This window comes from Filicampus tigris, chromosome 16 (genome assembly GCF_054856515.1).
Source record: "Filicampus tigris isolate MCC_2025a chromosome 16, RoL_Ftig_1.0, whole genome shotgun sequence".
NCBI classification, from domain to species: domain Eukaryota; kingdom Metazoa; phylum Chordata; class Actinopteri; order Syngnathiformes; family Syngnathidae; genus Filicampus; species Filicampus tigris.
In genome coordinates, this window is record NC_141232.1 from 2,366,022 (window position 1) to 2,379,743 (window position 13,722).

General features: G+C 44.3%; 1 protein-coding gene and 1 long non-coding RNA gene across 3 annotated transcripts in view; one reads left to right on the forward strand and one right to left on the reverse strand.

Moving 5' to 3' along the window:
• The window catches only part of LOC147134015 (uncharacterized), a 74,852-nt gene that overhangs the window by 51,662 nt on the left and 9,468 nt on the right, over positions 1-13,722 (reverse strand). The gene's annotated exons all lie outside the window — the stretch shown is intronic.
• Positions 1-13,722, forward strand: part of pitpnc1a (phosphatidylinositol transfer protein cytoplasmic 1a) — a 32,536-nt gene that overhangs the window by 4,998 nt on the left and 13,816 nt on the right. The window lies entirely within an intron of this gene.

Here is a 13,722-nt window from a genome sequence, read left to right on the forward strand (position 1 = left end):
GTGCATATGATTTATGGCCACAAAGCTTTTTTTTTTTCCATTTCAAATTCATAAACTTGAAGTAGAAATCGTTATTCATTTTACGAGCATTAAGTTGTGATGATTACGATCCATGAACTGTTTTTCAAACAATCATAAATGCAGTGTTTGAGAATGAAAAGTGTGCAGTTGAATCATTTTGACTAAATCACCAAGAGATGCACGACACCGATACCAAGTATTGATACTTGATCACACCATTATGTACTTCAATTATGATGACAATGTGTAAGAAGGGTCCAACCGATTAAATGGCTAATTAATACTCTTTTAAAATTGACAGATTTTTGCCAATTGTTCTCTTTATACATTATTTTTATTAAGTTGGCCAATTAATCGGTTGCTCAGAATACAATCCTGCCAACTTGGTCCCATGTGTACGCTCCATATTGCCATAATTTGACTCCCAAGTCAACAGAGCCGCAGTGTTAGAGCCCACCGGGAGGAAGCAAGCAGTTTCTCTAACTAAATATGACATAATTTAAAGTGCGTCCATGTTTTCATGGCTATTGATCAAAATTCTTGTTTGCTTCCCATCGCTCACACAGTCTGGCTGCTCGATCACAACACTTTTCATTTCTCCTCTCGCTTTGAGAATCAGCAGTTCCAGCTCCTGTCCTTTTTCACTCCATCTCATCGTTCGTCCCTTTAATGCCCCAACATGACGGTGGGCGGCGGGTTGCCTCATTTTCGGACAAACAACAAGTCATGAACGCGGTACAATTTGTCTCCCGGCTGTGGAATGATTCATTTTAATGTTGTTTTTGTGTTATCTGATGCTCCCTTTTTGATGGGCGGCGATCTGTTGCGAGCAGAGAATCTCTCACGCCGCGGCGCGATCGCATACGCATGGTTGATACGCGCGAGCACGCTGCAGTTTCTAACGCTCCGATTTGCTAGATTTCAAATCCTTTTCAAAAAGACTAAATGTTGACTGCTTTCTTGCATGTGAGCGATGGCAAATGTGTCGTTGAATTTCGTGACATTTTCTGTCCACGTGCGCCGTTGCATTCTTTATCATTCAGCGAAACCGACTTTATGAAGTACACGATGTGTAACTGTCTTTGTTTGATGTTTAGTTTGACAGTAAACCTCCACTAGGAGCCTCCTTTTAGAGCGCTCAAATCTCACATTTTGGATCGAAGCAAAGCAAAAAAAAAAAAAAAAAAAAAAAATTTTAAAACGCTGCTCGTAGATTGAGAAACTTAGTGGCGCCGTTCGAATCTCAAGGCACCACTTGATCTACACGTCTTCTTAAGCGACAGAATGTGAGTACTTTGGCCATGTGCGAAAGTTCCATAGCGGGGCAGACACGTCAGCGCGACAATAGCAACGGCAATGTCAAACACCGAGGGTCAAAGCGCCTTCTATTAATAGCAGAGAGCTAACGACCAAATTCAAAGCCGGGACATTTGGTCAGCCGACGTGGCCGGGTCACCGTGACACATGCAAAGCATTTTCACAAGTGGAATTGAAGAGCCACTCGGACCCACAACGCGGCGACCATGCGGATTAAGTTGACGACAAAAATGCGGAGAGCTGAGAAGAAAGCAAAAGAAATCTGCTCCGTTTTTCTGTAAGCCTGCTTTACAGCACCAAAAAAAAAAAGTTCAGTAGGAACTGCAATTGTGTCTTTGACAGCATTTTTTTTTTTTTTACATTCGCGTAAAAGCACATTTCTGTCTTTCCTTTTTTTTTTACTTGCACTTAAGCAACGCAATCAAATCAGTGCTTCTACTTATCCAAGTACTTCTACTTATGTACAGAGTGTGACTACGTCTGCCTAACGAACACACACGCACATTGCATCTTGATAGGACATGATGCCAGATGAAGTTCATCTTTATAAGTCAGGAAATCCGCATTTGCGAGCTCATTTTGGCGCAGACCATCCATTTTCAATCCATCAATTCCCTCGGCGCCGAGAATTCCCTCCAGTTGATTTGGAAGAATGGGTCTAATAAACGCAAATCCAGTCGCGGCAATCTGTGTGACCGCGATGTGCGTCTCGAATTAAAAACGTGAATCAATATAAGGCCGCGGGGTGCTAATGACAAAAAAAAAAAAAAAAAAAAAAAGCGAGTGCCCTGAGCTCGAAGGCCTCTAAAGTTGCTGCTGATGTGTCGTTTCAATTAACATTGAAGTCATACTGCACTTGCGATTGCTTTGACCTGCTCTGCCCTGGCCTTTATTACTTTACAAATGTTCCGACATTCACAGCACATATTTGCACCTTAGCTGTGCAGGAACGCTCGACGGGGGACTTTTTAAATCGACCCCCCGCCCCGGACTGACTGAACGTGTGCCCATGCAGCTGTGAAGACAACACTGTATTCGTCCCTCACACAAACACACACGCCTGCAAGGGCTGACACACTGGAACTACATCCCACACGGGCCAATCATGAATAAATCATCCCTGCTGTGATCTCGGAGATCTCAGGATTCATTTGAAATCTGCCATCTGTTGCTCCCCCCCCCCCCACGGAACATACTTCCCTTGACAAGAGTTTGTGTAACATTTGCAATCAATTCGTGAGATCTCGAAATGTTCATTATCTCTTGTCTTGTTCCACTTCTTTTGTGGGAATAAAGATGAGGCTCCTTTGGAGGCTGAGCTTCCAAAGGTGATAATGATCCGCGCAAGCTAAACCTCACCTCCATCGTCTCATCAGATGTGTTGAGGTTGCCAGAAACGCTTTGGCTTGTCACAAACACGCCTGAGGAAACACTAACCAATTTAAGGGAATCGGACATGTTGCCTTGGGAGGGGGGCGGGCGACATCTACAGGAAGGGAGGAAAGAGAGACAAGGTGGAAGGCACCGCTTGCTTTCGCGCACACGTCTACTTCGCCGCAATTTATTTAGAGTTTGTGAAACATTACTTCCCAAACCAAAACAAAGGGAATAGAACGTAGGTTAATTACTTATTCGATTATTTGAACTGACGTCGCGACTATAGAAACAACCAACAACAGCTTGCTAGTCAAAGGTGGCTGTTAAAAAAAAAAAGGTTTTGCGCCGATTGGAAAAATGCTGATATCATTGAGGGGCCGGCGCACTGGCACACATGAGGACAAATTTAAACATCCAGTTGGTTCAAGAAACAGGCCCGTTGTTCACATAATTGAAGGCGCGCGGCGCTACTGATTGTGAAGATGAGCTCGACAAAGCTGATTGGACAACAACAACTGCAAGCAGCACAGCCATCAGATCGCAACGAAATGAAGAGAATAGACCGTTTGGAATAAACGAATACAATTTCACACTGTACCTCAAATGTCTCCAAAGACTGATAGCTTGACACATTCTGGCGAACAGAAGGGAAGGTACCGGGGGCTGAAGGCTAGCAAGACAAGACATGATGGGATAGAGGAGACACAGGTGGCAAAACAAGGCACAGTAAAGTCCAACGGCAACAGGAAGTCAAAGCGACAACATTGGACAGGAAACACTTAATAAGCTATCGCCGCACTTTGTGTCAACACGCTGGCCAAACAAGACGCGATGGCGGCCTCTGAGAATAGAAGCGAGGCGGCCGGACGTACGGGACAGGAGGTGGCAGAGATGCGGCGTGGGAAGGGGGCGGGCGGGGGTGGGCATTTGGTGAGCAGCTGGCCGTGTCACGGCGTGCGCCGATCACAATGTATCAGGACGCGGCGCACAAGTGAACACACTCATAAATGTGTTCCGAAGCGGCGTTCATCACTACTCATCTCTTTGGATGTGTCATTGAAGGTTTATTTTTGTTCCCGGGCGCCCACGGCTGCGCTAATCGGCTTTTATTTGCCACTGATGTGAATACAAATCAACGACGGTGTAGTTTATTTATTTTTGTTCTTAAGATATTGAATAGACACTTTTGTATTGTGTGCATGTGGTGCGAATATCTCTTAATACTTCAAAAATGATCAACATTATACCAGAACGGAAGTTCACAGTCAATATTGCTCACATAACATGGCAAAAGCATGAGAATTAAAAAATAAATAAATAAATCATGCAGTCCAACCATCTACTGCCATTGATGAATATTTTCGTCAATACGTTATTCAATGGGTAGGCGTGGAAAAGGGTCTCGTCGGTGAACTTCAGGTTTGTAAACCACTGTGATGACTGACACATCCCTATAGATGGCACCGTTTTTTTTTTTTTTATAAAAATCCCTTCCCGGGGTGTCACAAAAGTCCAAAATATTAGCGTCAAAAGTTCTGCTCGTAAGTCAGAAACTGACTGGTTTTGGTGAAAGCGACTCATTTTCCTACTGCCGATTTTTAAAAGAACGGAAAAAGCTAGAAAGCCATTTTTTTCTGTTGAAAGAAGAGACTGTAGTCTTTTCACGGTAGTTTCGGTGCCAATTTTGTCACAGATGCACTGTGGGTCTGGAAAGATCCGCCAGAAAGCTGGAAAATGGCTGGCAACACGAAAAAAGCAAATGTCAAGCGAATGGTTTCATGCACTAAACACTAACAATGGTCATCCACTTAAATTACAAACATATATTGAAGGGTATTTTGTTTTTGTTTTTAATATGCAAACCGTTGTTGCACCCAAGTGGAAAAAGCAATTTAATTGTACACAAGCAGCAGTAATGAGACACTCGATTTTGGATATGTTCCAATGTGCAAGTGGGAGTTGGTCAATTGCTGTTTCATCAGAAAGATTTTTTTTTTTTTTTTTAATCTTCCTGTGGCGGAATTGGTGTTGAATTAAGAATATCCCGAAGTTTGGGAAGATCTGCCTTTCCTGTAACCATTTCTGACCCTTTTATTCCATCCTGTAGATGCTTTGGGGTTTGAATTTGTTGCAGATCAAACGTGTACGCCAGCGATGAAAATGTTTCCTTTGCGAACACCAAAGCACTCGATTTGACTTGTTAATAAGTCAATGGTGCGCCCCTAAAAGTCCGCATTGAAATTGTGCATTTGTGTCAATGACGTGCCACCAGGGGTGGCCCATAAAGGAAAGAGACTATTTTGGGCCCCGCGTTACGTACATGATAAATACCATTTTCTAGGGCCCTTGTCCCTCCGCTTGTTACAGTTTACATGATTAGCATGAACGACAGTGACCACGTAAGGGTGCAGTGTGACTGTACAGTGTGCTCCCATGTCGACTGCAGTGTCCCTAGTTGCTATGGTAACAACCCACAACTGATGGAGAGATCTCCTTGAAGATGAAGTGTTCTTGTGCGCGCGTGTGTAGTGTGCACCTGTGCATGCAAAATGGTCAACGACCCTCGCATGAGTGTCTCTCCTATTAGTTACCCCACCTTAGACATTTAAATGAAGGTTGTGGGGGGGGGGAAAAAAAAAAAAAAAACTGCAGATAATCTCATATTTAATGCGTACAGCCCATCCCGTGTACCACTTTCTCAGGGTATTATGTGTACAACCTTGACTTGGTAATACCGTGAACAGTTTCATTCATATTTTTGTAAATGTGAAGAAAAGCATTTCCTGTACGTCTGATCTAGCGATGAAAGAAAACCGAAAAAAGGACTGACTATATATATATATATAACTTGTAAGCCTCGATCTTTGATTCAGTTTTGCTTTAGGTTTCTGTTACGTCCTACACAATGAACAAAAATATTGGGCCGCCCGGCTGTTTGGGGTTCTACGGACTAGTTGACTAGTAGACTAGTTGACTTTCCTAGTCCGGAATGAAGCTGTCGCCTTAAGTGATTTAAATTGTCTTGTATTTGTGAATGTGCAGCTTTGGTCGGTGAGTCATCCAAATCCGACTGGCTTTTGCAGTACGTCACACAAAACGTGGCGACATCAATTTTTCCATTGGTCTGAAAGCGAAACGCACAACATTTGCAGCAATATCCCGCTTCACCGGCTAAGTCTGTAGAAAAGGAACAGGTGAATAAATGCGTTCTTTGCTGCTAGCTGTAGTAAAAATTTGTTTACCAGTGTAATCGGCATAAAGTGCATCGAAGACCATCGCGTTGGCGGATCTGAAGTTTGTTCAAGATGTGAATTTTGGCTCCCAACACAAAAGCATAAATTATAATAATAATGTTTTGTTTTTTTTAATTCGACCAAGAGATGGCTCAAAAGACTTGTAAATTGAGGGCACTTGCAAATCAAGGTACTGCTGGGTGTGGGCGTGAAAGTTTCTTGCACGGCCAGCCTCAGACTGATCAAAAATGTGCCTTCTACAAGTCCTCTCACATGCCTCCAACTAGCAGAAAAAAACCACCACAAGTCTGAACACTTGTGGCTGCGTCTTCTCCCCTCCATTCTTCTGCATTCCCGACTCATTCCTCGCCATCCGTCTCCATCCGAGCAGGAGACGCGAGACGCACGCCGCGTGCCGCATATGCAAAACAAATCAAGGTGGACTCGCCCGGGCAGGCTGAAATTCAACGTGTACCAAAAACGCCCCAGAGAGCGGAACCCGGGGGTAGGCGTGCGGGCTTACGTAACTCGCTGGGAGTCTTGTTTATCAAGCCGCTCAGCGAGCCTTGTGAAGATGGAGTCACCTGCTTCATGGCTGCAGGCTTGCAGGAGTGCAAATGAGAAATTCCACAGAGCGCAAATGTGGATTCTCACCGTTGGTTACAGTCGGCGTGAGTGTAAAAACCACCCTCGGCCCGCACCTCTTTGTCATTATGTGCCGCCTTTCTGAGCGTGTATTGGAGGGGGGGGGGTGGTGGAAAAAAGACGGCGAGGAAAATGGTGGGAAGTGCGGACGTGAGCAAGGAAGTGAGAAATGGTCCTTCTGATTTTGATGGATTGGTTGATTGCACTTGGGAGGAGGAAGAAGTTAATTGTACCCCTCCACTATTAGCTAAGGGGTGATCCATCCAGGTAAAGGAGGCTGGAGACGTGTCTTTTGTCACCGTGCGAGAAGAGGAAGAAGACAAATAGTCAAATCCTCTTACGTAACGGCGCCCCAATCTGCCTGCTCCCTCCGCAGCGCTTTACCTTTTGCTACGCCCGCAGTCCTTCTGATCTTCTCTACCTCAACCCCCTCCCATCCCGTCTTCTCCCCCTTCCGAGTGGGCCGCCCACAGCGCCTTGAGGCAGTTCAAATAAAAAAATAAATAAAATGAAAAAAGATGACGTGAGGATCCGGAGTGAGTGATCTTGACGTTATGCAACGGGCGGATGAGTGACCTCAGTCACTGCAGATGCAGGACGAAAACACGAGACGGAGAGGAGGACGAAGGAGGAAGAGTCTCTACCGGCAAGGATCGGCGCAAATATACACCGGTGCCTTGGGGGGGGGGGGGGGGGGGGGGAGTTGAAGCACTCCATAATATTGTACTTTATAAAAACACATTGTCACGACGTCATTAAATAGAATTGAAAAGTGTTCAACGGTTTTGGCACACTGACAGACAAGATACTATTCACTGCGACACCTCAACTCTTCGCAGCTCATCAGTACAGCACTCACTGAAGAGGATAAAGAATACGTGACCGAGTACTGTGCCTGTCGACATACGTTGCTGCACTGTTTGTATTCAATCAGTCCAAGGGTTAGGCTTCAGTGTAGACGTGCAACGATTAATTGACAAGCAATTATCAAATTAGTCGATAAGTACGTTTTATAACTGATTTATTAGCTACCTTGTTAGATTTGAAATTTCCCAAATCGAGTTCAGCCTGTCAAGAGTAAATCTCAGATTTCTGTAGTCCTCCAGACTGATCATCTTTGTGGTTTATCAAAATAGGTCATTTGCAAACATCCGCCTTTAATTTGGAAAACAATGAATCGACAGTTCTGCTGATTTTCTGACATCATTTGTGCATATCCTGGTTGGAGTTTTGTGAATCGCGACTCTCCTCCATCTACCGTCACAAATCTACTATTTGAACTCTACAATGAAAATATTGTAATTCTGTTTTGTTTTCAACATTCATCCTCTGTTTTGCAACCGGCATCACTTTCGTTTTAAGTTCAAGCTTGATTAAGGGAGGAAGCAGACGTCATTAAAAAGGCGCGCAGAGTAGCTCTCCACTCGTCCCAGCTTCCCGTCTCCTCCTGAATAAGACGGCATTGCATTTGTGTTGACAGTTTTATTACACTTGGATTTATCTTGTAATCGAGTGCTTGCGTCAGATGGTGAAATTAGAAAAAAAGAAAAAAGAAAAGGCTGCTCGTCTGCTTGTGTACAGGCTGCCGGATCCCTGCCATTCCCTCCCGTCGCCCTCCTCTCGCGCGCATGCGGCAGAATCACATTGGCTCGAAGTATCGCAGGGCGCTTGGCTTTTTGCTGAATGGTCCAAATTCAGTCAGCCGTGGGCTGGCTCTCAATAGCAGCGAGCGACACTTGGGCTTGTGCTGAACCAGCAAAGGACACACACACTGACGCAATTCGGCTGGAGTCCTTGGGGAGAGAAGGGACGGACGGCTTGGGAGGAGGAGCCAGTCGGACATGCAATGAAGCGCCCTCATCAAGACTGCAGTGCTCAAAACAACTCAAAAGGACTACAAAGCAAATTTCAGATCGCAGATTTTTACATACAGTATGTGTATTTCTTGTCGGCATTATTTGGTGGTAAAATAAGCATTTTCTTGCCTTAAGAGGAAAAAAAATACATAAAAGGATGATTTGAAAAATAGTACATAGGTTGTTTTTTTTTTTTAAAACAAAAATAGCCCATGAATTTAAAAATGTGTTGCTGTGGTTGTACAAAAAAAACCAGCTCGCCAATTTCTACTTTTTTGTTCAGTCTGGCTTCGTCTTATTTCATTTCAAAGCTTTTCTCCAAAGATTTCCTCAGCGAATCCCAGTCTTATCTTTCTGGTCCCTCACTGGGTCGCAGTCTGGACTTCCTGTTATGAGCCCAGCTCACCGTCTAAATAGATCGCCTCGCTCCCCCACCACCAACTCAGTTGCTTGCTCCTGTTTACACGTTTATTTATGGCAGCGGTGCTCTGTTGGAACCTCGAATCCCTCAACTCGCCGGGAGCACTATGTCGTTTATTACAATGTGAACCCACTCACCTCCGCATGATGGCTGATAGCGGACGTTATTCATGGTGTTGTATAGTTTGGACTTCTTTGTGAGGCTGCTTGCTTTCATTACTTAGAAAAAAAAAAAAACAACAACAACAACAACAACAAAAAAAAAACACGTGTTCAGTGCTGGTCTGTTTTCATTCAGTGGTGAGGTGGAGCTGGGTCAAGCAATAATCCATGAGCAGAGCCACTGACTTTTTATTATTTTTTTTTTTATAATCCCCTATGAGACTGCACGTATACATTGTTCTTCTGTGAAATACTTTAGAGGAGATGAGCACTTGCCACTTCATGAGATTTATCCAATGCAATCATGCCCACGGGTATAACTTGGAAACGTAGTAAGTTCCGTGGTCAGTTTTTGCCTTTTAAGTGGATTTTTGGCTAAATGATTTGTTTCGCTCAAACAAGGCATGCGGATGCATCGTTTCACGCAAAACGCAGAAAGACCGACGCCTGTGGGGAAGCAAGAATTGTTTTCTTTGTGTCGTTAAGGGAGTTTGGCTCATTTGCAATGGTCAAATTATAAAACTGGAAAACAATTTCAGCAAATTTTATTAGCCTTTAACCTCGCTTCTAGTGTAGTAGGGTTTTTAATTTGATGTCATTTATCCTCAATGCATCAGTGACTGTGTGTTTATATGTTTTGCCGCACCATTGTTAATCATGCTGGTTACATTCTGACTGATCTTTCAAGGCTCACGTTATATTGCGTTTTATGACTATGTTAAAAGAGAAACTGCCAAATGAAAGATCAGACTCTCTTCTTTCATTACCACAAAGTTTGTTTCTTTGCCCTTATTCTAGTTTTTAGTAACCAGCAGTAGAATATGGGCTGGACGACAAGAATATAAATCTCATCAAATATCACCGGTGTAACATTTTTGGGGGATTTGACAAACCTTGCACACACCATTTAGTAGTAGTAGTATATAGTAGTGTGTGCGCCTGTATGTAAGTACAATACATCATTGCTTCTACAAGTAAATAGTCTCTGTCATCCTTTCTGTCTTTTGTAACACGCTCTGCAGTAGATTCAACGTGACAAACATTTTGATCAATCCCAAGCAGCTTTTAACAGTCAAATCTCCAGTGGTCTGCAGCGTCTTGATACACGGCGCTCTCGTCCAAAAGAGACCCGATGCTGCCATCGGACTTTTTTTTGTCCCTGCCCGTTCCCATAAAAAAAGTAGTAGTCGACGGCAATCAACCTCGACGGAGAGTTGCGTTATGAGCGTGGTCACAGAACGGAGCAAACTCAACTACCTGCAAAATGTACGTAAACGGAGTAACCGAGTATTTGTACTTGGCACCACTGCAATCGGCACAAGCTATGAATCTCCTTGGCGCAGTCACCTCTCTGAGAGTACAGCGCGCTCAAAGCAGTAATTACATTGTCTGTGGCTGAATTTTAATCACATGTTAGCACTGTGCCCACTACTGTCTTCAGTACAGTAAGTGTGTGTGTGTGCGCGCGTTGACACTAACACTCTCCTTGGCTGCAGCACAATGACCAGCACTTCGCTCCCCAACAGAAACCAACCCCCCCCCCCCCCCCCCCGCCCCCGCCTGCTGTTGTGAGAAAACGGAGCGGCAGCAAAGACGACACTTTGATCACATATTAGTCTTTGTCTTGACGTGTTCTTCGTTCTGTCAAGGTGGCATCAGTGTGATGCGGCGGCGCTTCCGTTTCATCTTCCCACAGCGGCTCGTGTAGCGTTTTAATTGAAAAACAAGTGTTCCCGCAGAGTGCTACATTTAACCGTAACCATAGCTACCATCACACTGCCCAATCATTTTAATTATCACATTGTCACAGCGTTTGTTTACGACCCTCGTCTGCATTTTCACTCGCCGCTTCTCGGAGGTTACGCCGATAGAGCTCGCCGAGCGCGTCCGCCGAGCGCAACGGTCCACTCGCCAAGCGTAGGCGTTTGTCACTTTACGGCTGTTTGGTGCGGCACCGCCGGGTTTTGCCAGCAGACCGTTGTACGCCGGCACAATTATGGCACATGGAGGGCCCCTATGTTAAAATTGGTGCATTTTCATATTTCTAGTGTATTTCTTTTCTATTTTACCGTGTTTGTGAATTGAGCCGTTAAAATTGCCGATAACAATTTTTGCCCAGACCAACTAATCACAGGAGAGAAAAACACTGATTGCAAATTTCGCTGTAACTACTTTTGCTCAGACCAACAAATTCTGATTGCTCAAAGAAACAATCCGATTGCTATTCTAGTTGAAGTGGGCCAGCACACAAGGCAGCTACGAGGATGTTCATTTTGTGATAAAAAAAAAAAAAAAAAAATGTCGCTAAGATATCAATCTTGTCTGAGCAAGAAATCCGAACCGTGCATTTTGCCAGGGCAACATATTGACTTGTTTGCATCACATCGCGAGCCCGCCTAGTGCCTCTTGCAACTTCTCAGAGAAGGCGAGAGGGATGATAACAACGCATTCAGCCAGCTCAAAACACAGCCACTTCCATGTCCTATTATGGAAAGAAAAACAAAGTCTACGCAGAGGAAGGGTTCCGGATGGCAAATGTGCACATTTATGCACGTTATGTCCACACGGCGACTGAAGCCAAAAGGAAAAAAAAATGATCAAAAGGGTTTCTTCGATGTTTGAATAGAGCGCCGCCAGCCGTCATCCGAGAGGCGCTCTTGAGGATTTCTGGGCCGTGATCATTTTCACCTTCCGGGGAGATTTAATGAGAGCAATGTCAACAGTCCCTTATCTTTGTTTGCTACTTTCCCCACACACACACACACACAGGAAAATTCCAAATACATGCCATCTGCCCCATTCCTCACCTACATCGGCGCTTCTTATACTTTTGACACCACAGAAAAAACACGCTGAGCTCTCCAAGCCACGACCAACATTCAAATACTGTAGCATACTGAGACTAAGTGTTGACATCCATTCCTAAAAAAGTGGTGCCTTGAGATACGAATGACCGGAAGTGGGAAATTCTTTAAGTGCCATTTTCCTATTTAAAAAAAAAAAAGAAAAAAAATCTCTTTTTTGAGGGGGGGGGTGGTGTTTGAGCAGATTAATAGCATTTAATAACATGATATAACTTAAGTTTTAATACAGTTTACCGCAGACTCACTGCTCTACAGCACATTGAGGAAAATGCCACCCTTTGCCCTTTTTTCCGCTTTACAGAATGCAACGGATTTTTGATCAAGCTTGTTTTTCGTCTTCTTTGAGCCGGATTTGCAGTTTTCTGTATTTGATTGCACATCCTTCATTGTGGCAGCTCCTCTTGCTATTCTGGCTATGCTAATGTGACCGCGTACTTGAGTGACAACAAACACAAGCTCCCGTTATAATCACGCCTTCCTTGCCAGTGACTTTGTCATCCCGAGTGAAAAACGACGCCGCGGTCCAACAGCTGCTCAGTGAGCAACGCAGCGCCTTCCAAATTCCAGCGTCACTTTCCTCACCTGACAGTCAGATGGAAAATTGTGATGGCATTGTGATATACGAACTCGCGCCCCGTGGCTTCTTGGCCGGATTGATTTTCCGCCACGTGATCACATTTCCACTCTCTCCATTCCCGGGGAGCGTTCCAGACCACCACAAGTGAAATACCCTTTTTAATTCTCTCTAGGCATGGTTTTAAAGGTCTTTAAACGCACTTTTAAAATAACACATTTAAAAACAAATACCGAGAGGGCGCAAGTGCAGCGTACAAGCAAGGGTGTACCGATGACGCAATATGTTTACAGTAAACACATCTCGTTTTTTCCAAACTAAAAGATGTTGAACCGTCGCTTTCTTTACAAGATTTACAAACTTTTCTAGATTATTTTTACCCGGTGATTACCAATCTGCCGGGTTTTTTTCCTCTAGATCATCAGGTTTTCATGATAATAATATAATATGTAATATTTCTCAATGAAGAGTTAGGTTCAGCAACAAGTGGATTTTTTTTCTGAAGCACCGTAGCGATAAATTACAACGTATGGTCAAATCCGTATTGCGCAAGCTTTTATCGGTCAAATTTAAAAACGAAAATCTCACAGATCTCATGTGCCAGCCGCATTTAAATGACCAAAAAATACCTTGATAGACACATAAAGCCATCTAGGATTCAAATTTTCTGTCGACTCGTGTCATTTTCAACAAAAACTAGGCTGCGCTGATATACTTGCAGTTTCGTTTGTCTGCCGCCATCCAGTGCTCAACAGTGGAATTGCACCCAAAATAATTGAGAGACAGAAATAAAGTTATAAACTGTCCAAAAAAAACCTGGAACCTGCACCGGAGGGGTGTTGTCTTTTTTTTCCACGAGCTTAACAAAGCGATCCTCCGTTGGCACTCCGAATTGTGCGTGCGCGCGCCCGTATGAGCCCTCGGCATTCCTGCCGAGCGCTGTATCCATTTCTCAGGCCTGCAAATAGGCGTACGAGCGGTCCGGATTCTCCATCTCACTGCAACGCTTGCTTCAAATGTATGGAAAATAGTTGCCGCCTGACTCTGCATTCCGGCCTGTCATGAGGGCTAGTACGAGTTTGTCGCGGGGCCAAGTGGGCCAGTGAGTGATGAATGGAAGGGGAGCGGGCTCTTCCAAATGAAGGTTACTATTGTGTCGTCTGGTGCGAATTCAGGATTGGGCAGACAGCTGTTCATCTGCGCGGCTTTCCTTTGCTCTGGTGGCCCTCCCTCGTGGCATCAACAGAAAATTG